General features: G+C 39.8%; 1 pseudogene; it reads right to left on the bottom strand.

Moving 5' to 3' along the window:
* Window positions 1-449: 449 nt before the first annotated feature.
* LOC129773909 (putative nuclease HARBI1) lies at window positions 450-16,753 on the bottom strand (annotated as a pseudogene).
* Window positions 16,754-25,276: the final 8,523 nt, after the last annotated feature.

A 25,276-nucleotide genomic window follows, 5' to 3' on the forward strand; every position in this document is an offset into this window, starting at 1 on the left:
TTGAAGTTTTCCTTTTCACTGAACATGTTTGGTGTTACCAGCGTATAAAGTTTTTTTTTCTTTTTATTCATTCACACAGGTTTGGGCTGATTTGAAATTAAAAACTAAAAAGAAGATGACATAACAAAAACGAATCCAGAGCTACAGGAGGAGGACCAAATAAAATGCATGCCTTTACGCCATGCGAGGAAGCTGTGGTTAATTTGCTTTGCCTGGATAAAGCAATCAATCACAATGGTAACATACGAAAACACTATTTGAAATATGATTAAACATTTTGATCCGCCCACAGGAACAGTTTTTGGTTTCCCGATGACACCCCCTCCGCGAATAAACAATGAAGAAAATTTATATTATAATAATATTTACGATTTTTTCTTATTATACAATTGATAATTTCTTCTCTTATTCCAGTAACATCAGTGTTATCGTTTACGTTATTGCGATTCTTATTCCTCTATATAATAAATTTCTTCCATGTCATAAGCTACTTTGTATTTTATGCGTAAATTGTGCACAGCACAACACACGTTGCTAATTTTTGTTGCTTTGTCTGGTGTAGAGTGCAATTGTCTTGCACCTGATATGCTATGGAAAACATTTTTGAGGACTCCTATCGACCTTTCCACGGTAATTCTGGTCTTTGATAATAACTCGTTGAATTTTGTCTTATTTGGGGACGTAGAATTGGAGGTGGTTCGGAACGGAGTGATCAAATATGGCTTCAAAGGATAGCCGGCATTACCTGTGATATTAAAAATAGAAATATTATTGAAATTCAAGAATGCTTGGAACAAAATATCGTACCTAAAAGCTAAGTATTTTTTCCCTTGTTGATAATTTGTTAAAAGGTGATTGTCCAATGCACTTGCGTTCCATATGAAACTATCGTGGCTAGATCCTGGATAGTTTGCATCAACGTACCTTATTATTAGTTGATGGTCTCAAACCTGAAAAATAGAAATATTTATTTTTGCTGTTTTGCTTATAATTACTATACTTACTGTTTATTGTTTATTGTCTATTCATCAACAGGCTGTGAAGGCCCCAATGATGTTACTTATATCTAAACATGAATGTTACACTACATAAGGTCGTCACATAGTAAAACTAACATCGAAACTAAAAATCTATGGTAAATTAAACTAGTTCAGAAAAAAAAGAGCTAAACCTCCGGCGAAGAAGCGTTCGGGATAAATGGAAGTCGTACAACAAGGTCACTCTGTTGAATAATCTTTGCAAACCACTAAATCCACCAAACATGCTGTAATTCGTACGTTGTACGGGCAATCTTAACATCGCATTATTCCGGAGAGCTCGAGGTCGGACGTTGATATTGATGTTTTCCAAGAGAACGGGACAGTCGATGCGTCCTTGCAAAACATCAGCTATGAACAGAGCTCTGGCTGTATCTCTACGGACCGTTAAAAGTTCCAGGTTAATCAACTGACAACGACTCTCGTAACTCGGTAATCGGAAGGGGTCCGTCCACGGCAATCTGCGGAGTGCATATCTCACGAACCTTCGTTGAACAGACTCAATTCTTTCGACGCCATTGTTGTAGTGAAGAGTTTGGACTGCAGAACCATACTCTAAAACAGAGCGAGATAGAGAGCAGTAGAGAGATTTGAGGCAGTAGATGTCAGTGAAATTTTTGGCAATTCTGGAGATGAATCCAAGAGTTCTGGTCGTTTTATTGACAATGAACGAGATGTGCGGTTTGAACGAAAGTTGCGTGTCCAATATTACTCCTAGGTCTTTGACTTCACTAACGCGCTCGATTTCTGAGTCACGCAAGACATACGTATACAATATGTTCTTTCTCGTGCGCGATAACGAGATGACGGAGCATTTAGCGGGGTTTACATCCATGCGGTTGAGCATACACCAATCGGCGAAAGCATCCAACTGTCTCTGAAGGAAGTGACAATCTTCAACTGAGCAGACCCGAAGGTAAATTTTCAGATCATCTGCGTATGACAGTCGTGGTCCTTCAATCACCAAATTTACGTCGTTAAAATAGATAAAAAAAATCAGTGGACCCAGATGGCTACCTTGTGGTATGCCAGAAGTAGCAGCAAATAGAGAGGATTGACAGTCGCCAATAACGACGGCTAGTCGGCGGCCAGTGAGGTATGATTGGAACCATTGCAGAAGGTTGCCGTTAATCCCAAGCCTGTCGAGTTTGGCAACAGCTATATGGTGGTTCAATTTATCAAAGGCCGCAGTCAAATCTGTATAAATGGCGTCCGTTTGAGCGTATTGTAACATAGAATTGGTAATGTAGGAGGTGAGACACAGTAAATTTGTGGTGGTGGAGCGACCCGTCGTGAATCCGTGCTGGTCAGTGCTAATGTACGGCTTGCTGAGAGCGTTTAGCGGTTCCATGATAACGAGCTCAAACAATTCAGCCAAAGCGCAAAGCGAAGTAATGCCACGATAATCATTGACGTCCCGTCTATTTCCTTTCTTATGGACTGGGAACATATGCGATAGTTTCCAACAGGTCGGAAAAACGCCAGTAGACACGGGAAGCTGGAATATTTGGAGCAGCGGAGTCAACAAGTCATTCATATGCGTTTTGAGAAAAGCTGATGGGATTCCGTCAGGTCCCGGTTTGAACGACGCTTTGAGTTTCGAGAACGACCTAGAAATCATCTCCAAACTGATAAGATGACTTCATCTGTTGCTTTAGAGGTTTCCAAGACAGAGAAAACCGACTGACAATGTGTCTCAAAGAGCTCGCGTTCTCGTATTCGGTCGGGAGGAATGTACAACGCACCTAGAAATAAAGTACGGTCGCCAAGTGTGATCGCCGTCCACACCTCCAAGCAAATCCATTTTTGATTATCTACAGCTCTCGCTTCGAGTCTGGAGTTCACGGCCACCAGAACACCTCCGCCTCTAGCCTTACGGTTATTATCAGCATTCCTATCACATCGAAAAACTTCATAATCTTCACCGAACATCTGATGCGAGAGCGTACGTGAGTCTAACCAAGTCTCCGTGAGAACAACGATATCGTAGCATTGATTCGATACAGCTAGCCGAAAATCATCGACATTTCTGTTGATGCCGCCAACATTCTGGTAATATACGACGATTTTCTGATAGCGATTGAACGAGAGAACGTTGGATTGCGAGGTAATAGACACAGATGGTGAGGTGATAAATTCGTCATCAAAGCCCGAGCCGTCGTAAAAGTTGGAGTGGCAGAGATACAGCTAGAACTCAAAGCGATATCAGACGACGGAGAGACTGAAATGTAACGATACTTGCCTTCTAAAGCAAGTTGGAAGGCCCCCGGGCTGCAACTGCCGACAGGACCGAGACGGCTATTTATAATGTACGCAGGCTGGAAATTGCACGACTGAGGCAGAGGAGCCGGGGGCTTCCAAAGTGCTTTCCACGATGCGTCCCGGTTCAGATGTACGTCGTTGCGTTTGTCCCAGTTTCCCTTGTCCGTTTATTGGCCCCCAAGCGGGTTTCTTTCTCCTGTAACCCTGATGACATTCCGCTGGTTTTTTGAATTCTGATCAAACTCGCGGAAGTAGACATTCTCCGGTCATGTTCCCCTTGATAAAGCCACATCCTTGAGCGTGTTATTCATTCCAACTTTTTTTTTTTATTCATTCGTTTATTTTTACAGGCTCAGTTACTTAAGTTTAAAGGAGCCGAATTCTTAAATATATTTTTAAAACTATATATATATATAAACAATTTTCTTACATCTATGGTTAGTAAGGTGGAAAACCGATTACTCGCGGTGTACTCGAGTTTAGAAGGGTGACATATTTTTAGGAGAAGTATGGGATATAAGGAAATTGTAGCAATGTTGATGAACACTCAATTCTTAAATCTATTCGTATATCTATAGTTTATTTACATGTCAACTTATTCTACTATTTATAGCAAGGGGACGAATTACCCGCAAAGGAAGGAAAGGAGGGTATAAGGATGTAGGGACAATCACACACGAAGATCTATAGCTTTAAAGAAAACATATATATGGGACATGTAATCAAGGTCTAACCGAGCCAACACATCTCTCACCGGCACATTGGGCTGTCTTCCTCGGGCCCGAAGGGAGTTTTCTAAATTCGATCTGGCGACCAGATACACCTCGCACGACCAAACAACGTGCTCGATGTCGTGATAACCTTGGCCACAAACGCAGAGATTGCTGCTGGCAAGATTGAAACGGAAGAGTAGTGCATCTAACGAACAGTGATTGGACATGAGTCGGGAGAAGGTGCGAATAAAGTCCCGACTCAAATCCAGACTTTTGAACCACGGTTTGAGGCTAACCTTTGGGATAATCGAGTGAAACCACCGGCCCAATTCATCTTCATTCCACTTGCGTTGCCAGTTAGCGATGGTATTTTTGCGAACTAAAGAATAAAATTCATTGAAGGCGATTTGACGCTGATATATATCGCCTTCAATTGCACCTACCTTTGCCAATGAGTCAGCCCTCTCATTACCCGGAATTGAGCAATGTGAAGGGACCCAGACAAAGGTAATGACATAACAGCGTCTGGATAAAGCACTCAAAATTTCTCGTATTCTCTCAAGGAAGTACAATGTAATAGTGTTCAACAGGTCGTGAGGCGACGCTGTCCAGCGCCCAGTATATCGCTGCCAATTCAGCAATATATACCGAGCAAGGATTCTGAAGACTGTGTGAGGTGCTAAAAAATACGTTGAACACTCCAAATCCTGTGGACTCATTCATAGAGGACCCATCAGTAAAGTATATATTATCACAATTGATACGCCCATACTTTGCATTGAAGATTGTAGGAACGAACCCCAATCTAAGATAATCTGGATTTTCATGGATTTTCTCCTTCATGAACAGATCGAAATGTACAGAGGAATTGATGTAGTCAGGAAAACAAACACGGTTGGGAATATACGAAGAAGGAACAACCTGCATAGAGGTGAATTCATGATATGAACTCATGAATCTAGAATGAAAATTTAGCTCGATCAATTGCTCAAAATTTCCGATCACCAATGGATTCATAACTTTACACCGGATGAGGAACCGAAGAGATAATAAATTGAAGCGATCTTTTAGTGGGAGTAGGCCTGCCAAAACCTCGAGACTCATGGTATGCGTTGAGGGCATACATCCCAACGCAATACGGAGACAAAGATACTGAATTCGCTCGAGTTTAATGAGGTGTGTTTTGGCAGCTGATTGAAAACAGAAACTGCCATACTCCATCACTGAGAAAATAGTTATTCGATACAACATAATAAGATCTTCGGGATGGGCTCCCCACCAGGTGCCGGTAATTGTACGGAGAAAGTTTATTCTATGTTGACATTTTTTACTCAGATACCTAATATGGGCCCCCCAAGTACATTTGGAGTCGAACCAGACCCCAAGATACTTGAATGACATAGCATGAGTGATCGGTTTACCCAAAAGTTGAAGCTTTGGTTTTGCTGGTCTATGCTTCCTAGAAAAAACCACCATCTCTGTTTTCTCCGTGGAGAATTCGATCCCTAGCCCAATGGCCCAGGTTGAAAAATTGTTCAAAGTATCTTGTAAGGGTCCTTGCAGGTCGGATTCGTTTGATCCTACGACAGACACCACTCCATCATCTGCAAGTTGTCTTAGGCTGCAATTTTGTGTAAGGAAATTGTCGATGTCGCTTACATAGAAGTTGTACAAAAGGGGGCTTAAACATGAGCCCTGGGGGAGGCCCATGTAAGAGACCCGACTTACTGCCGAATCTCCGTGAGAAAAGTTCGAATGTTTCTCACAAAGCAAGTTATATAACATATTATTCAATAGAGGCGGCAGACCCCGAGAGTGTAATTTGTCTGACAAAACCTCTATTGAAACAGAATCAAAGGCCCCCTTTATGTCCAAGAATACTGAAGCCATTTGTTTTTTTTCGGCGTAAGCCATTTGAATTTCTGAAGAAAGCAACGCAAGACAATCATTCGTCCCCTTGCCCCTGCGGAACCCATATTGTGTATCTGAGAGTAGGCCATTCGTTTCAACCCATCGATCAAGGCGAAACAAGATCATTTTCTCCAACAATTTCCGTATACAAGACAGCATTGCTATTGGGCGGTACGAATTGAAGTCGGACGCGGGTTTTCCGGGTTTTTGAATAGCTATAACTCGTACTTGTCTCCAATCATCTGGAACAATATTATGCTCCAGAAACCGATTGAATAAGTTCAACAAGCGATGTTTCGCCACATCAGGGAGATTTTTCAGCAAGTTGAACTTAATTCTATCCGATCCCGGAGCAGAATTGTTACATGAAAGGAGAGCAAGAGAGAATTCTACCATCGAAAACTCGGAATCAAGATCGCACCTATCTTGTGGTATATCTCGAACAATTTTTTGCACAGGAGCGGAATCAGGACAAACCTTCCGTGCAAAATTCAAAATCCATCGATGTGAATATTCTTCGCTTTCATTCGTTGAAGAGCGATTTCTCATGTTTCGAGCCACTTTCCATAATTTTTTCATTGACGTTTCTCGTGACAAACCTCCCACGAAATTTCGCCAATAAGCACGTTTTTTTCCCTTTGATCAAGTTTTTAAATTGATTTTCAAGGTCCAAATACGTCTGAAAATTTTCAGGGGTTCCACGTTTCCGAAAAGCTTTAAATGCATTCGATTTTTCTACATAAAGCTTGGAACATATGCTATCCCACCATGGATTGGGAGGCCTTCGACGAATAGTGGAACCTGGGATGGGTTTCGTTTGAGCGCGAACCGCGCTGTTATAGATCAAACGAGAAAGGAAGTTATACTCCTCCAATGGAGGTAAACCATCTCTGGAATTGATGGCTAGAGCAATCGCGTCCGAATATTTTTTCCAGTCAATGTGTCTTGTGAGGTCATATGCCATGTTTATAGATTCAGAAGAATTCGACCCAATGATGATGGAAATTTTGATTGGCAAGTGATCACTACCGTTGGGGTCCTGGATTACATTCCACTTGCAATCTAACGATAGTGAATTCGAGCAAAGCGAGAGGTCAAGAGCACTTGGGTTAGCAGGAGGTTTAGGAACACGTGTTGTTTCCCCAGTATTCAAAACGGTCATATTGAAGCTGTTACAAAGGTCATAGATCAACGATGAACGATTGTCGTCGTACTGTTCCCCCCAGGCAGTTCCGTGGGAGTTGAAGTCTCCCAAGATCAATCGTGGCTCAGGAAGGAGTGAGCACATGTCATCAAGTTGTTTGCGGCTAACCGCAGCTCTCGGAGGCCAATACAAGCTGACAATACAGAGGTCTTTGCCTCTGATGTTTGCATGACAAGCAACAGCTTCGATCCCTCCAATAGGTGGAAGGTCAATTCGAAAAAATGAGTGGCACTTATTGATCCCCAATAGTACCCCTCCGTATCTGTCATCGCGGTCCAAGCGTATAATATTAAAATCGTGGAAAGAGATATCATCTCGCGAAGAAAGCCAAGTTTCGGACAGAGCAAAAACATCACAATTGAAGTTATGAATTAAAAATTTGAATGTATCCAATTTAGGGATAAGACTACGACAATTCCACTGAAAAACAGTGATATCTCCGACCTCTCTATCTAAATTAGACATCAAGAGAGATAATCATTGCAAGGATGGGCCATGTTTGCATCAATTGTTGCAAAATTGTCTTTAATACTGGAAGCATTGAAATGACAATGGTTCTGATGGAGTCGGAAACGTTAAAACACTTGAAGATTTGATCCAAAAGGTCAGACAACTTTATAAATCCCGATTGAGAAGTTGAGCTGGACGGAAAAACAGGGACAGTTGGGGTTTTTGATGTCCCCTCGAGTGCTGGGTCGTTCGAAGGTGAACTATTCCCACGGAAGCCAGGAAGAACCTGATTTTGCTTGTCCGCTGCACTCGATTTTTTAGGCAAGCTAACTGGGGGTATCACCGGGGGGACTTGTTCTTGAACTTTGGGAGTGGTCACATTTTTGCGCCGGGGATTCCCTTTGAAAATAAACGGTGTGCCCCCGCTAGCTGTGTCCGCTTCCATTTCATCAACTGGCAACGTGGAAAAGCTATTGTGTGTTGAGATTGGTTGTTGTTGTTGTTGGGCCAGTGGAGAAGCGCCCTTTAAAATTTCCGCAAAAGTGCGCTTCGAGCGTTCCTTTAAAGAGCGCTTCTGTTTCTCCCAGCGACTCTTCAAAGTTTCACAAGCTGAGAGCGCGTGTGGGGATCCTCCGCAATATGGACACTTATGCTCAGTCGCACTGCAGGATTTCCCCTCATGTTACTCTCCGCAAGTGGCACAGCGCTCCTTGTTGGCACAATAATCTGAAGTGTGACCAACTGACTTGCATTTGTTGCAAGTCATGGGCTTTGGCACGAAGAGTCGCACAGGTAGTCTCAATTTGTCCACCATAACGTAGTCAGGGAGGGCGGCACCAGCAAAGGTGACTCGAAACGAGTCTGACGGCGTGAATTTAGTTTGGTCCCCATCATGGGAGAGTTTCCCGAGTTGGCGACAGTCCAAGATCTTTACTTCCATTGAGGGAAGCTTCTTGAACTTGCCTTTTCCTTCTTTTTTTATTTGTTCGCTCGTCAGACCCGTTTCAGTTATCACCCCCTCAATTTCTACGTTATGGGAGGGTATAAATGTTCTATATTCGAGAGTGAAGTGTTGGTCAGCAACAATCTCGTTTGCGTGTTTCCGTTCATTCACGACAACCCGCAATTTATTCGGTCTAACCCTGCGAATTTCAGATACAGAAGTGTATCTGGCCAGATCTTTCATGATCTGAATCACGTTAAGGCTTTTTCCTTTTGGTTTTGGTCGGAGGAAAACAACCCACGGGCCAGTTCCAGGTGCATCTTCTGGATAAACTCTGACACGTGGAGCGGAAACAACAGAGGGAGAAGACGAGGACGAGGACGAGGACGAGGATTGGGTTGGATCGGAAACATCAGAAGGGGGAAGCGAAATCGATGATGGGAGAGGGGGAGTGGAAGTAACAGTCGGTTCAGAAGGGAGGCTTTCTATTTTCTTAGAGGGGGGCTTGGAAGGATGAGCAGATTCGTCCCCAGAAGAATTATCTTTTTTTTGAGGGACTCGTTTATGTTTTTTCCCAGATCTTAAATGGGATTCATTATCGGAGATCTCCATCTCTGGAGATCCTCCACTATCCTCCATTTTACAAAAATTTCTATCTTATTTCTAATATATTATTGATTTTAACAATAATCTCGAAAAAAAAACAAAACAAAAATAAATTATGATAATAATATTAAACAATGAACAAATGAGTTGAATAATAATATTAATATTAAATATGTGTACCTTAAAATAAAAGTTGTTCCGATACTGCGCTCTACTGCCCTAACCAGGGAGAGACAGAGGCTACGCGCTATGGATCAACACAATAGCGCAAGAATAGCTCACACGGTCACGTGATGATAATTCCCGTTAACGACAGCTACACGATGGCGATCCCGTTATGCCGATGTTCAACAGCCGCCAAGGGCTGCAAGCTGCAAGAGCGCTGCTTCCTTTGTTCCACTTCACAAAAGGTCAATTCGAAAGCGGACAGCAATGACCTTCACTCGTACACTATACCAATCGCACAATAGTAAAAGTGGCAACGCACAATAACGACACTGAACTTTACTCGTCAAGAGTTGGATAGCGAATGTTTAAGACATTTGACATTCCAACTTTGAATGTAACAAAACTCAAAGTTGATGGATCTTTATCCTTAGGAACCAATCTTTGGTTCCACGTCGACAGTTAGCTCCATGCAGTTCTTTACCAAGGTAGAGATATCGATATCGGATGTGCTGGGATCAAAAGCAGACAAGTATAGCCAGAACAACTCCTCCGGGGGTGAAACTGTTTTTACTGTTCCGGATGCTGCTTTAGTGCCACGTCTAACAAGCGATTTTTCCTCGTCTTGGCGATCTTCGCGTACACGTTTCGGAGTGTTTCGAATAGGGTTTGAACATATACGAACGAGACCAGACCACGGTGTGCCCATCAATAGAGTGATCGGCTTGACATCAACCTTGGATGCAAGATTACGGACAGTATCTTTCAACTCGGCAATATCGTCTTTGAGAGACTTGATAGAAGCCGCATCTGGCAAATTATCTTCAGTGCAACGCGACGAGATATTCCGAAAATGATCGTTAGTGAACATTTTAGCGCAACCATCGCACATCCAAAAAACATTTTTATCGTGTGCCTTCTGAATGTCGCGGAAAGAATGATCCATTTTAACACAAATCATGTGAAACGAATATCCACGGCAGATTATTTTGTCAGGATCAGCGATCACTTTGTTGCATTTTTTGCATGCCATTATGGTTGAGTTCCGTTTATTTGGGAAGTAAGGTCTGCTTGTCTGTGACGTGAACAGGAGAAATTCGCCTAACAGTATGCTACCAGGAATGCTTAAGCGAGCTTTCGCGGTTCGTTTTGTGGATATTGGTAATGTTTATCTTCGCTTGCGTCACTAGTCTCCAACAATCAAAACAGGAATTTCACAATTAGGGGCTGTCCACATACCACGTGGACAACTTTAGGGGAATAGGGGTTACGAAAATGTCCACGCTTGTCCATGGTGAGGGGGTAGGGGGTTTTGATAATGTCCACGTGGACACATAAAGTATATTGAAAGGGGTGTAAGTGACATCATCGATTTCTTTACTCTTTTGGTCATAACTAAGCTGCAAACACATTCCCAGCTATATTTGACAATGTGTCAGAGCCTCGTCTATCGGATTCTAAAGCAAACTCAAATTGGAACGTTTTTGCAGTTGAGTTATTTACTAAAGAGAAAGTTGTTGAAGAGAAATCGATCAAATCACTTACACCCCTTTCATTCTGAGTCCCTTATTTAAAGTCAAAATTTAATAAGATCTGTTCTATATTTACAAGATATTTTTAAATATACGCCCACCCTGAATACTCTGTATTCAACAATAGAAAGACAGTGTTGCCTGAGAGTGCTGCCCGGTCAGACATCCATATTTTTTCATATGGCTGGACTTCCTCCCGGAGATAAAAGAAACGCGCATGAACTGGCATCGATCAATTTATTCCAATCTGTAATAGAGGATCATGTATTCCGTCAGGATAAAGACACAAAAATGTTGGAATTTTTGTAGTATGAAAAATCACGACTTATGTGCAGGTTTCGATTCAGCTTCTACTCTTGACCACAAAACGGCTTCGTATTTATTTTCCGAAAGCTACCAAGGTTTTCCGAAAATTGAAAGGAACAACAAATTCTTCTATGAGTGGCCGCGGGCCGTATCTGTGGAGATCTGTTTCTTTCAATGATGTTTTTCTTTATTTATATCTGGTAATTTTTGTAATACGCCTCTAGTGGGTTGCAAGTTTGCAACATTTGCACAACCCGTTTGGATTTGACTCGATCAGAAGAATGAACGCAATATTGTGCTAATTTCAAATCCGACCGGATTCCGGAATAAAGGTTTATTTTATCGAAAAACATTTGAAAGAACGCATCTCAATCTACGATTCGTTTCATAAACGCAACGAAAATGCATGACTTGACTTAGATGGCACCCAGTGGAACTTTAGTCTTCTCAACGTAGGTATAACTTGCGTCATTTTTATTAGTAGATAGTATTTAGTTGAAATTTCTATACCGTAGAACACGCCTTGAATGTATTCAGGAGTGTAAAGCCCTAGAATACGCGTGACCTCAGTACAAGTCAAACTCGAACCCCCAGCAAGATAAAGTGTGACGCTAACCACTCGGCCACGGGACATAGTTGTAGCAAATTGTGAAGAGCAAATCATTCACAATAATGTTGAGTTAAAAAAGACGGGTGGGTAATGTCGGGGACATAACCGGAGTGACGTAGGACTATACAAAGGGGACAGCTTTTGTTAAATATATATTTTAAATATATTGTTTTATTTTCTTCTCCTACGTGAATACCTACCTATCTACCTGAAAAATGGATTAGTTTACTGTTTACTCTTTATGAATATGTTGATGGTTCTGAAAAGAACCTTTGGTGTTGTGTTTTTGTTATCACTCGATATTCCTATCTTGTTCGGTTAAACCTTCCTGTTTAGCTATTGCGTTTGCCACTCGCCACAGCTTTCACAGTTGGAAAATTTCTTCCCATCCAGCTTGTGACATACTGTTCAGTAAATTACATTTAATGCGACGTGCCGGAGAAACACTTTGCCACTCACTGAAACTAATTGTTGCCTTGATGAGCGCCGAACCGAAGCTGCTCTGTTCTTTATGCGGGTTTTCTGATTGTCGTGAGCAGCTTTGCAAGCCAACTCGAGCACTCCGACGGCCGAAACTCTATAATCGCTGTTATGTATACTGGTGCTCCGGCACCAATCCGTTCGGCCTAGTTACCCTTGCGGAGCAATCAGTGAATGCGACCAACAGGGAACTGGAGACCTGCACGGTTCGAGTGAGACTTTGCCTTTCCCTTAACTTGTCCTCCTTTGTTACGTCCACGATGCCGATGCCGTACAACCACACGGGTTTACGGTTTGAAAGAAAATAAGATATTTTTTTGGGGTCCGCGTGTTTTATACTCTAGCGGTACACACTCACAGGATAGAGACAAATCGGCAGACTCAGCCAGAGGGGCGAGTCCAACGAGACGAACGAATGAGCGTTAAAAGGAAGCGATGGCAAAAAAATACATTCATTACGATTTGTTCGCTCGTTGGATTCACATGCAAGCTAAAAAGGGTCCTTTTCAGGATCACAAAATTATCTTCAATCTAAAGAGTTTATTGTTTTGTTATCACTCGATATCCCCATCTTGTTCGGCTAAACCTTTCTGTTTAGCGATTGCGTTTGCCACTCGCCACAGCTTTCACAGTTGGAAAATTTCTTCCCATCCAGCTTTGTGACATGTTGTACAGTAAATTACATTCAATGCGACGTGCCGAAGCGCCACTCAGTGTCGCATTGGAGGCGATTTTAACCTGTAATTGAACATTTGCGATGACAGTGGTACAGTGTCGACTTTCAATGTGGGGTCATAATTTGGATCTCTATGTTTACAAAAATGTCCAACTAAATAAGTCGCATTACATGTCCGTCCAATTAGCTAAATGTCGAACTAATTGTAAATTACTTTACTTTCCATCTGGAAACAATTTAAGAATTGGTGAAAATGGAATAATCAGGAAAGTCCCCAACTATCAATAAGCTCAGAACAACTGCCAAATTCACATACTCATCAGATCATGGCAAACAAATTATGAAAAAATCAATTTGTGTTTTATTATTATTTTGGATAATGTTTTAGAAAGGATTGAACTGTATTTCCTAAACTCTTTTTAGGAATGTTTAATGGCCCTGAAAAGCGCCTTGTTTTATGGAATGGTTCCAATTTAGAAAACTTAGTACTCGTGGTTTTGAAAAAAAAAAACATTTCGAACGCCCTCGATGCCGCCTTGTTCTGGATTTGCCACCAAAGCAGTTTGTATAAAGAACAAACTTTTTTCATCTGCTACCTAATGCCGTTTTGCGATTGCGTTTGCCACTCGCCACTCGCTGCAACTGCCTGTTGTCTTGATGTCCACCGAAACGAATGTGTTCTGTTCCGAATGCGGGTTTTCTTATCGTCGCGAGCAGCTTTGCCAGCTAACTCGATCACTTCGGCGGCCGAAACTATATAACGCCGGCTAGGTGGACTGGTGCACTGGTACTAACGCGCTCGGCCTAGCTACCCTTGCGGGGAACTCCAGATCAACACGGTTCGAGCGGGATTTTGCCTTTCCCTTCACTTTTCCTCCTTTACCATGTCCAGACATGGCTGCTTGGGTTGGTTTGTTGATGTGTTGTGATGCGAACCGATGTGGTGTACGGTTTGAATGAGAATGATCGTAACGGCAGCGGAGCGGGGATTTTTAAGCTGATTGGTTGGCTCGAGAATTACGCATGTGTGAGACTGCGACCAATGTTTCGTTCATTTTATTCTTTTTCCTTTCCAATCGTGCTTCATTCTATTTCGCTGTTGCTTTGGTTGCCCGTTTTGGTCGGTACGATTTGAGGAGCACAAAATGGACCAATCAAAAATGGGCACATAATGCATTTTGACAATGCTTCACAATTATTCAATTATTTATCTCAAGAAAAATGAAATGTTATCCATTATGATAGATGCGTAGATATATTTCCTATCAATTGATGCAAAAACCTTTGCGATCTATTGAGAAATGCTCGAGTTATAAGCGTTCCAAATCTTGCATTTTTTCCTACTTGTTCAGTGCCTAGATTTCCATTTCACCCCCTATATCTTCCGGTTAGACGTAGTCCTACGTCAAAAGACATTAACTTGTTCCCCTTGTTAAAACCCCGAAGCAGGTTCTCTGGTGCTCCCTTGGCCGAGTGGTTAGCGTCATAACTATCATGTCGGGTGTTCGGGTTCGATTCCCGTTCTGGTCGGGGGAATTTTTCGTCAAAGAAATTTCCTCCGACTTGCACTGTGATCACGCGTATTCTAGAGCTTGCCACTCAGAATGCATTCAAGGCGTGTTATTTGGCATAGAAATCTCAACTAAGTACTAATAAAAATGACGCAAGTAATACTACGTTGAGACGGCGAAGTTCCTCTAGGAACGTTAGTGCCATTGAAGAAGAAGAAGAAGGTTCTCTGGATCTGGTAGGACTGGAAGGAAATCTGCATTATGAGCTTCTACCAAGCAACTAGTCTCGTTGAATTCCAATAAATACTGCTCGTAGCTGAACGTATTAAAATCAACGATCTAGAACACTTCAATGGCGCTTCTAAGACTCTATCCACCTTACTCACTACTTACTCACTCATTATCAACTGTTAATGTTTCTGTAAGACGAGAAAATATTTCGCAATCCGCGATCATTAATGTATGTGAATGGGTTCTGAGACATATTACGTTCATTCTAGAATTAAAAAAATTGAATGGAAATTTTAACTTGGTGTTATTTGATTACTTGGTTGATTACACGTAATCCTGACCCCGACTTAACTACTATAATATTACCGCTAAAATTGGTCATTATAATATAAAATCATTATTAGACATAACCATCCTTAAACATTTTTCACCACTCGAAAATTAATATAATTTTAAATTACATAGAATAGATATTTGATACGGAGAAGTAAATTTTAATTAATAATTTTTATTTTCAAAGTGTGTTCAATCCACCAATCCATTGTCATTATCCCTTCCCAATAACGAAGCACAAAGTTTAATGCAGTCAATACAAATAACGTTTCTTCGGTTGAGTGACAATTCGGGTGTGTTGAACGATCCAAAACTAGCAATACAGGGTAACTTCGATAAAACGTACATTTCACTTTCAAAATTGTACGTTGTATCGAAGCATAATAAACAACTCACAAACGTAGTCTATAATACATTATTGTGTAGCTGTTTTAGTAAAGTTAATGAATAAATTCAATTAGAAGCTGTAGCCAGCCTTTCTCATGGTGTTTCCCTTCGTACTGTTGATTATTTTTTTAGAATCCGGAATCACAAAACCAGCTGTATTTCGGGATTGATTAAATGTACAAAACATGTTTTAGCATCACAATACAGATAATTTATTGTTCTTTACATAAAAAATCCTTTGGAAATGGTAAAATGTACGTTATATCGAGTGACGTTATATCGAAGTTCCCCTGTACATTACAACATTTAGACGATTTGAACAGCGCGTTGATATCAAAATCGGTGAATTTAAAACAAATTGTTACTATTGACAAGGCTATCATATCTATTAACAAAACATGTGATAGAAAATTGAAACAAACTTGAAATTAGATTTAAGCGAAAAATGTAGAATTCTCTTGAATTTCTCCCAAAAACTGGAGAAATGTCCACGTGGACAACAGGGGGAGGGGTATAAGGAATGTCCACGCTTGTCCACGGAGGGGGAGGGGGGGTGTCTAAAATCATGCTTTTTCTGTCCACGTGGTATATGGACAGCCCCTTATCACTGAATGCAAGCACAGTACTTCACAAACGGAGCGAAACAAGTCCTCTTAGTAAACGATAACACGATAGCACACAAACAGAAAGTCGTTGTAAGATGATGAAAACGTAAACAAAATAAGCACTTAATACCGTACACAACGTATACATACAACCAGTGTTGGTTATCTTACTATCAATACATTAAGGCTGTGATATCCCTTTCTATTATAATACAGGTGTTGAATATTAGAATTTGGAGGAAAAATTCTGATATGCGTTCCATCCACGCAACCTATGACACCTGGAAAACCGGACTTCTGGAAAAATCCTAATTTTATAGCGTTTTTCTCTGCTTCGTTTGCAGGAAACTTAATTGCCATCGCACACATGATTCAGGAGAATATCAATCACTTGAGTTAAGGCCTTCGACATGGTGGATTGTGCAATACCAACGAATAGATCGTTTCCAGCACCTTTCTGATAACTTCCTTCAGCTAGGAATTTAATTGTCGCAGCAAGCTTAATGACCGGAAGAACAGATGTTGATCTTATAGTCGACTTATGATTACCCTACACAACGTTCAGAAGGTGACGAAACAGATCCTTCGATACTCGAAAATATTTAACAAATCTGCAATGAATGTATTTTGTATCATTAACTCTATTTTTGATAATAGCATTTAACGTACATAGGATTAGGCATTTCCAAAGGATTCGAACGATCTCTAATCATTCGCCGTTCCAAACGAGCAAATGCTACTCCAGCTTCAAAGATGTAGTTATCATCTATCCAGAAGGCGAAACTGCTCATTGTCTATGGATAAAATTTAGCTTTTGGAAATTGTTTAAACGCGATAACAGATATATGTTACCTGGATGGAGGCGATCTGGCGTAGTGGTAACATCCATGTCTCTCACGCTAACGGTCACGAGTTCAATTCTCACTCCCGACATTCTTCCAAAAATGGAAGTAAAAAAGTGACGAACCAGCCGAATGAGTGAAGAGACTTCAAAATTAATATTCACTGTAATGTTATAAAGAATAGTCCACCTCCCACCAAACTTTTAGCGTAGTTATTACGAAATCAGCACCGGACACTAGTCAAAACACGAATGCGGAATCAAAACGCGGATACAAAATCAAAACAATTGAAGTAACATCTAATCATATTAATGTAATATAAAAAAAAATATTTTCTTTGTACCGCGCAACACTGAAAAAAAATCTGAAAAAATTACACATATCTAGAAAATCCGTAGGAACACATTTAAATATGAATTAGAGTCTAAATAAATCTCTAGATTAAAAAAAAAAGTTTCTATATTTTTTTAGTACTTCAATTTTTGATAAAATTTTTTTCAAATTTTCATCTCGAAGGTTTTGAGGATGGCATGAAATAAACAAAAAAGTACGTTTTTCACCATAGACCCTATGTTAAACCACATAGGGGTTCAAAAAAAACCGCCAAAAATTCTTATTTGGTATCCTATATAATATTTGCCATACAGTTGGTGATTTTTTGGGGACACTTTTTACTCCCTTACCCGGACAGGCCCTTTAACAAACTCACTTATCTGTCTTAATTTTTTTATCACCATCCGAAAAAAAGTCCGTTTTTTTAATACTAACGTGAAACCCGATCCATAGCTGCAGTTCTCCAACTCTCAGCCGCACCGATTCTAGCCAAATCCTGTTCCAACTGGTCCAACCACATCACTCGTTGGGCTGCTTTTTTTCCCACCGGATTCGGGTTCAAAGTAAACATTCGGATTCGAAGCGAACACCATCTTTGCAGGGCTGCTGTCTGACAATTTTTTCACTGAACTTGTTCGGACGAAATCAACGTCCTAAGTCGGAAAGTGACATTGAGGCGAACTGGACCCACTCAAATCGTCTAGTAACGATATACAGTTGAACTTTGTCGTCGTCCGGGCTCCTGTTGAAGTGCTGGCATCCGCCCGAGCTGGTGTACTCCCTGAATGAACCCGGAAACTTGATAAAAGGTAGTAGGATATTTCGGGTAAACCCACATCCTTGTAACGAGATCGCAACAGACCCAGTGAAGCAGAATCCACGTAACCGGAAGTCAACCGCACCGGATATTCCAGTAAGAAGCAGACCCAGATCCAGATCGACGTCCAGGACCGGTACTGCAGCAGTGACCAGAGGAGTCAACGGCGGGCCCAGACACACCACATTAACATCCGTGAGTAATTGTTATGAAATCTAGGGAAATAGGGATGCTAGGATTCAGTAGATAAACGCCATCGAGAAAACAAATTACACGTGTGTTTCCCCCTTTCGAGTCTATCTTGCTGGCTGTGATTAAGCCCACCCTGAGAGGACTAAGGGAGTCCATGTGGGCAGCTAGGGCGTAATAGGCCTTTGTTACATACTTCTGGCAAACTTTTCGTAGACTTTGGATTTGGGTAGTAGTGGTCGTGATGTAAAGTGAGCGCATGACGTTTTGAAATATATTTACACTGAGTTCATTGAATTTCTATATGTACATGTTACGAGGGTCGTTCAAAAAATAAGTTTCAGTGCCTCAAAAATCGCAGAAAAATAATGTTAGAACAAAAAACAAGGTGATTTGGCGCGAGCAGAATGGGGCAGCGCATTATCGTGGTTGAGTAACACTCTTTTTGTCAATAAACCTTTTGTTCTTAATCGGACCAAAACTTCACAATAGTACGGTGATGAAACAGGCGTTCGACGGTCAACGATTCGATAACACTGAAGAAATTCTTGACGCAGTTACATCGTACTTCAAAAAGTTGGACGCTACGCACTTCGCGCTCGGAATAGAAAAAATCGTTCCACGCTATGGAAAATGCCTCGAATACAACGTAGATTACGAAAATCACCTTATTTTTTTGTCCTAACTTTATTTTTCCGCGATTTCTGAGGCACTGAAACTTAGTTTTTGAACGACCCTCGTATTTATTTTCTATATATGCATGTTATTTACAGGTCTGATTATTCTGTTGCTCCTGGCTATGATGCTTGTGTTATTGTTGTTGGATGAAAACTTGGTGCTCACCAACAGGCAGCTGCGCGGAAATTAGAGCGCCAATTCAACTCTTTGAACCAAATCTTCTTTGAGGCTTACATAACCGCGTGCAAGGCGACATAAGGACAAACCCACAAAATCCCTGGACGCACATGATGATATGGACATCGACTAATGAGCTTCTTAGAACGTTTTCTACAAAGACAGTATATCGACATAATTAATTGACTCAGCAAACTTATCCTCGTCCTAATTACTAACTCTTTGTCTGAACGATACTTGTGTTGCCTGCATTCTTATGCAATAAACAGGAAGCAGGGATGTTTCAAAGCCTTCCATAAAACAGGTAACGTCCAAAATATACAAAACTACAGAGAGATATCGATATTAAGCTACACTCCGAAAGTGTTCGCAAGTATGCTACTGGACCCCATATACCGTTCTGAATCATATTTCGGACACTTTGTTCAAATATCTTGAAATACTTGATGCACTGATGATATAACTATAAAGTTAATATCACAAATGTTTCTTTAGAGTAATCCCTTGGTTTCACTATCACTTCATTTGAGAATTACTTTTGAATTATTATATAGTAGAAAAAAATCCATCCAAAATCCAAAATCCACGCATTATCGTTTGTGTTTGACGTTTGCTTAGCGTGAGCACGTAGAATATACCCCTTCATCAATATTTAAATTTCTCTCATCAGTTCTCATCATCGTACTGTGATTGCTTGGTAAGTGTTTCGCAGTTGATTATAAAATATAAGTGTAATGTAATTTTCGTTCAAAAAAATTACAAAATAAAGTGTCCGAAATTTGAATTCAAACTGTCCAAAATTTGATTTTTTTATAATTGGTGTCCGAAGTTTGATTCTTAATCGCTTGATTTGAAAAGCATTTTATTGAATGTTTTTTTTATGTTTTCAATGAAATAGGTACCAAAGTAGAAAGCTTAAAAGCATATCGAACTAATTTAGTAAAAATATCAACCAAATAATACCTGTGCATAAAGTTGAGATCTGTTTTCTCCGTCATATGCCTCAAGCGTCCGAAATATGATTCAGAACGGTACTCATTCGTGTGTCACATTATCGCAAACGAACGAACAGAGCTTATCAAAAACACTTCAAACTACTTCAACAAACCTCTTGAGCTACGTGTCCCTATTGATTGATAAAATTTAGAAATGGCAGCGAGCTGACGTTTACGTTGACTTTCCGAAATAATTCGACCATGACGAACGAATCTCGCTGTGAAAACACTAGTGTGATACGAGTTTCCACTCTGGTTAACCAATTGGATTCATTCGTAAGGTTAATGATGGTTTGTCCAGTCGGAAATATGATATTGGTTTGTCCACTTTTTCAATGATCTAGTTCATCGCACCTGTGTCAAATCAGGTATTCAGGTGTTTTCAAACATATAAATAAAATTGTCTTTTTTATGACTTACAATAGTTTTATAGGAGATTTTTACGGATTCACATGTTTTAAAGGTTTTTGAAGTACACCTTCCATTGGTGTCAAAGCGCCCTTCATTTGAGCTAACTACTACGTTCAGGAATAAAAACGGGGCACATACACCCAAAAAAAAACAAAAAGACATAATATTTTTGAGGAATTTTATTGAGTGAATGAAACTAATCAATCAAACATTCTTATACACTGCGTTTCATAACTATAGAACCACTCGTTTCTTCCGAGTTTGCAGAGATATGTAAGAAGTCGGTTGAATTGAAGTATATAGTGTAGGATATAACAACTATCTTCATTTATAAGACTGGCCAATTGAACTTTATTGTTGTGTCCAGGCGCGAAACATTTAGAAAACTAAAATTCCAGTGTTTCATAACTATAGAACCAGATAAAAAAATTGCACTCCTTTTCAAAATTAACGTCAATTTCACATAAATTACAATAAGTTTCTAGTTCGTATGTCATCTTTAGTTCTCAATTAGTTCAAATAATCCATTCGGGTTGTTTCCGGCCAAGCTACACCATGTTTTAGTGTGTATCTCGTTCTACGCAGAGGATAATGCTCGTTTAAGCTCTCCAAATCACTCCTACTGTTTGTAATCTGCATCTACTATTCGTACGATCACTCCTCATAAGTTCTTGATAGGGTTATGATCTGGTAAACAAGCTGACCAGTCCAGAATCTGCCTTGCGTGAGTCCATGCCATGACTTTCCGGATTTTATAAATTTATGCCAAATCACCCAATTATCACGATGTTTTTGATGCTAAAACAGAATAAAATGATCTCAAGTACTTCATGATGAAAAATTACATGACATGTGCCGTAAGTCCTTCCGGTATGAAGAACTTCTACTCAAATTGAATTTCTTTTCATCAGAGAAGTACTCCTGAAATAGTGAAACCAATGAGATCAGCTCCCACATTAGTTTTTGAACCCGTAGCTTTGGAGATGGGATTTTCATGGTTTGGGGAGAATTTTCTCAAAAAGGCTTGGTTTAGATATCCTACCATCAACACGAATGAACAGTTAGGAGTGCAACGAAGTACTTCAGAATCATTTACTTCTGTTTTTGCATCAAAAACACCGTGATAATTGGGTAATTTGGCACTAATTCATCAAATCCGGAAAGTCAAGGCATGGTTTAATGAATAGGAGCTTGAGGTGTTGGACTGGTCAGCTTGTTTACCAGATAAAAACCGTATCAAGAACTTAAGAGGACTGATCGTACGAATAGTAGATGCAGCTTATAAGCAGTATAAGAGATTTGAAGAGCTTAAACGAGCAGTGTGCTCTGCGTAGAACGAGATACACACTAAAACAAGGTGGGGCTTGGTCGGAAACAACCCGAATGGATTATTTGAACTAATTGAGAGCTAAAGATGATCTACGAAATAGAAACATATTATAATTTATGTGAAATTGACGTTAATTTTGTAAAGGAGTGAAATTTTTTCCATCTGGTTCTATAGTTATGAAACACTGGAATTCTAGTTTTCTGAATGTTTCGCGCCTGGATACAAAAATAAGGTTCTAATGACCAGTCTTATAACTGAAGATACAGGGTGGGCCATTTAAAGTGGAAGGATTTGTTTTTGCAATAGCAAAGTAAAGAAGTGGAATTTTAATTTTTTTTTTTTGAAATTCATTATTTTGGTCCAAGGAGATTTGTTCTAACTACTTTTTGATTATGATATCTCGTAAATGACCGCCTCTGGCCTTGACCGCAAAATGTGCCCTTTTTTCGGCATTTTCCATCACTTTACCCAATGTTTCGGCCGATATGGCAGCAATTTCTTGTCGGATATTGTTTTTCAGCGCAGCCAGGGTCCTTGGTTTACCAGTGTATACCTTGGATTTTAAATATCCCCATAAAAAAAAGTCAGGAGGCGTCAAATCAGGTGATCTCGGTGGCCAGTCATAATCGCCGTTTTTCGATATTAATCTTCCGGGGAACATTTCGCGCAATAATTTGGTCGTGGCAGCCGCTCTATGGCATGTAGCGCCGTCCTGTTGGAACCAGTAATTGTCCAATTCATTTTCACGAACAAATGGCAATAAAAAGATGCCTAACTCTTGCGAACGATGGCGACCTGATGTCGATGGAGTCTCTGCAACACTGGCTCGAACGGCATCAATATTCTCGTCGAAACGTCTTGGTCGTTGTCTGGACAGATGACTGGCATTACCAACACTACCAGACGATATAAATTTGGCATATAATCGACGTATAGTGTTGTCTCCAGGCGATGTTTTAACTTTATTTTTATTTTTCCACGCACGTTTAGTTAACACAATTGAGAAGTTATTTTAAATGTACAGCTGAACAATTTCAGCGCGTTGTTTAGGTGTGTATTGTTCCATGGTTAAAATTGTACTGAAATGACGCTTCCTACGCGGTATGACATTTGTTAATCTGACATCTCTGTCAAAAGTTATGGGGTTGCCAGATGCTTCCACTTTAAATGGCCCACCCTGTAGTTATTCTATCCTACACTATATACTTCCATTCAACCAACTTCTTACATAACTCTGGAAACTCAGGAGAAAGGAGTGGTTCTATAGTTATGAAACGCAGTGTATGTACCTGCTTTGCTCTCTACAACGGAGAAATATTTAGATGCTCTATCATGACATTCTTCACATTACTTATCAAAGTTCTGTTAGACAATTAACATAGCGTTCATGTCGTGGCTTTTCTGTTGTCAAAATATTGGCCATCGTAAAAAAATCCTTTTTACTAATGCGATAGTACCAGTTAAACACAAAATATAATCAGTAAACTTTACGAATTCCAAACATTTTAGGATATTTTTTTTCATTTCTGAAAATATTCGCATACAACGATTTGCAACTACGGATTATTTGTTCTTCCTGTTTATCATAATGATTTTAATTCCTGTATCTATACGAACAGGAAGTGTTTTACTTTGAATCTCTGACAATTCAGAAACTGAGCTTTCCATTTATCCACATACTTCAACGCAGTATTATGAAACATTGCCGCAGTTTTAAGAAATTTAGCCATTTTTCATCCGAATCAACTTGCCCTTCTTCTCTCAGTAAATGTGCCAAATTAGAAAACATGTCACGTTTTTACGAGATTGTTTTAACTATAAAAATTAACTATATTGTTGACTATATTGAATATGTTATACCTAACGATTTCCCAATCCATAAATGGTTTAAATTAACAAAAAAATGAATCATACTGATTTTCCCATACATTTGTTATGTGCATACCTGTGCTTACCTACCTGAAATCTATATACCGAGGAACGAGTGGAGTCAGGAGCAATAATTTTTATATAGGGGAATGCGGTTAAAATGAACAGGGTTGGTAAAATGAACAAGTGCTCAAACTTCGATAATTTAACTAAAAACCAATTGATACTTCTTGATTATCCTATTCTTAGAACATTTGAAGCTATTGAAGACACCCTGTTATGGATGAAACCGTCAAATGTAAAAAATTATGAATAAAACAGAAATTAGCCATTCGGATGTAATTTTGCGCGCGTCATATTTTAGGAATTTCCCGTGAAATTTAAATTATCCGAATTTTATCTCCGACAAATCATCAGTTTTGAGATGACTGTTCACATATTAAATGAGAGTAAACAAATATTTTGTTTGATTTCAGCGATTAATTCGTATTTGAATTTACTTTGCCCAAACAGGGCAAAATGAGCCACAAACGACTTACAATATTATGTTTTCTAAAGCTGAGATACCTTTCCACATGTTGCTCTTCAAGGGGTTCTTTTGTTTATTATATGTAAGATTATCTTCATGAGAAAAAATCCATTTGCATTAACTAGTTGCGTGAAAATGTGCACCCGTGGCCGAGTGGTTAGCGTCCCACACTATCATGCCGGGTGTTCGGGTTCGATTCCCGTTCTGGTTGGGGGATTTTTCGTCAAAGAAAATTCTTCCGGCTTGCACTGTGGTCACGCGTATTCTAGAGCTTGCCACTCCAGAGTATATTCAAGGCGTGTTATTCGGCATAGAAATCTCAACCAAGTATTAATGAACGACGCTAGTTAATGAATACGTTGAGACGGCAAAAGTTCCACAGGGAACGTTAACGCCATTCAAGAAGAAGAAGTTGCGTGAAAACCTCCTAAATCGGTCAAACCAACACCATTTACCCCCTATCTGTCTGGTTGTAGTTCACACCTACGGTCTGGCTTTCCATCACCACTACGCAATGGTCCAAGAAGCGCATTTGTGGGGAAATTTGCATCTAGCGCTTGACAATTATTCTCTAGACAAAAACTGTCTTCGACAAAGTTGTTACAAATGATCAAGTGCTTATTTTTATGTTGTCTTAAATAGGGTGACAAAAATTTTAGATGAAATAAAAATCTAATTTTCTCAATATTTATAGACAGAGGTGAACATAGTTCGACAATGTTGTAGCTCCAATTATTTTAAGCAACTTTTTTTTCATAATTTTTTTTCTGTCTCTTAAAATAACCGATATAGCGCTTTTTTTCTAAGTTGTTTTCTAAGTTACTTTAGGGTCACACTGAAAAAAAAGGTTTCTTCGCTCTAACTTTTGTATTTCAAATTCCTCATGCGAATTGTCTTCAGAAGACTGTTTGAATTTACTAAAACAAACATTTTACGATGCAGAACTCATCAATATACCATACTCAAAGTTATTGATATTTCTTCCCACAAAATATGTTCTCTTCATTTGTTTTTCGTTCTTTCTGGGGCCAATAAAAAAAAGTTGTTGGCGGCATTTGAAAGGACATATTTGACTCTACATAATGTGAGATCGCAAAATTTTAGTCTTTATAAACTCTAAAAGTCGTTCGAAATTTTTTTTGAT

Source organism: Toxorhynchites rutilus, chromosome 3 (assembly GCF_029784135.1).
Source record: "Toxorhynchites rutilus septentrionalis strain SRP chromosome 3, ASM2978413v1, whole genome shotgun sequence".
Classification (NCBI taxonomy): domain Eukaryota; kingdom Metazoa; phylum Arthropoda; class Insecta; order Diptera; family Culicidae; genus Toxorhynchites; species Toxorhynchites rutilus.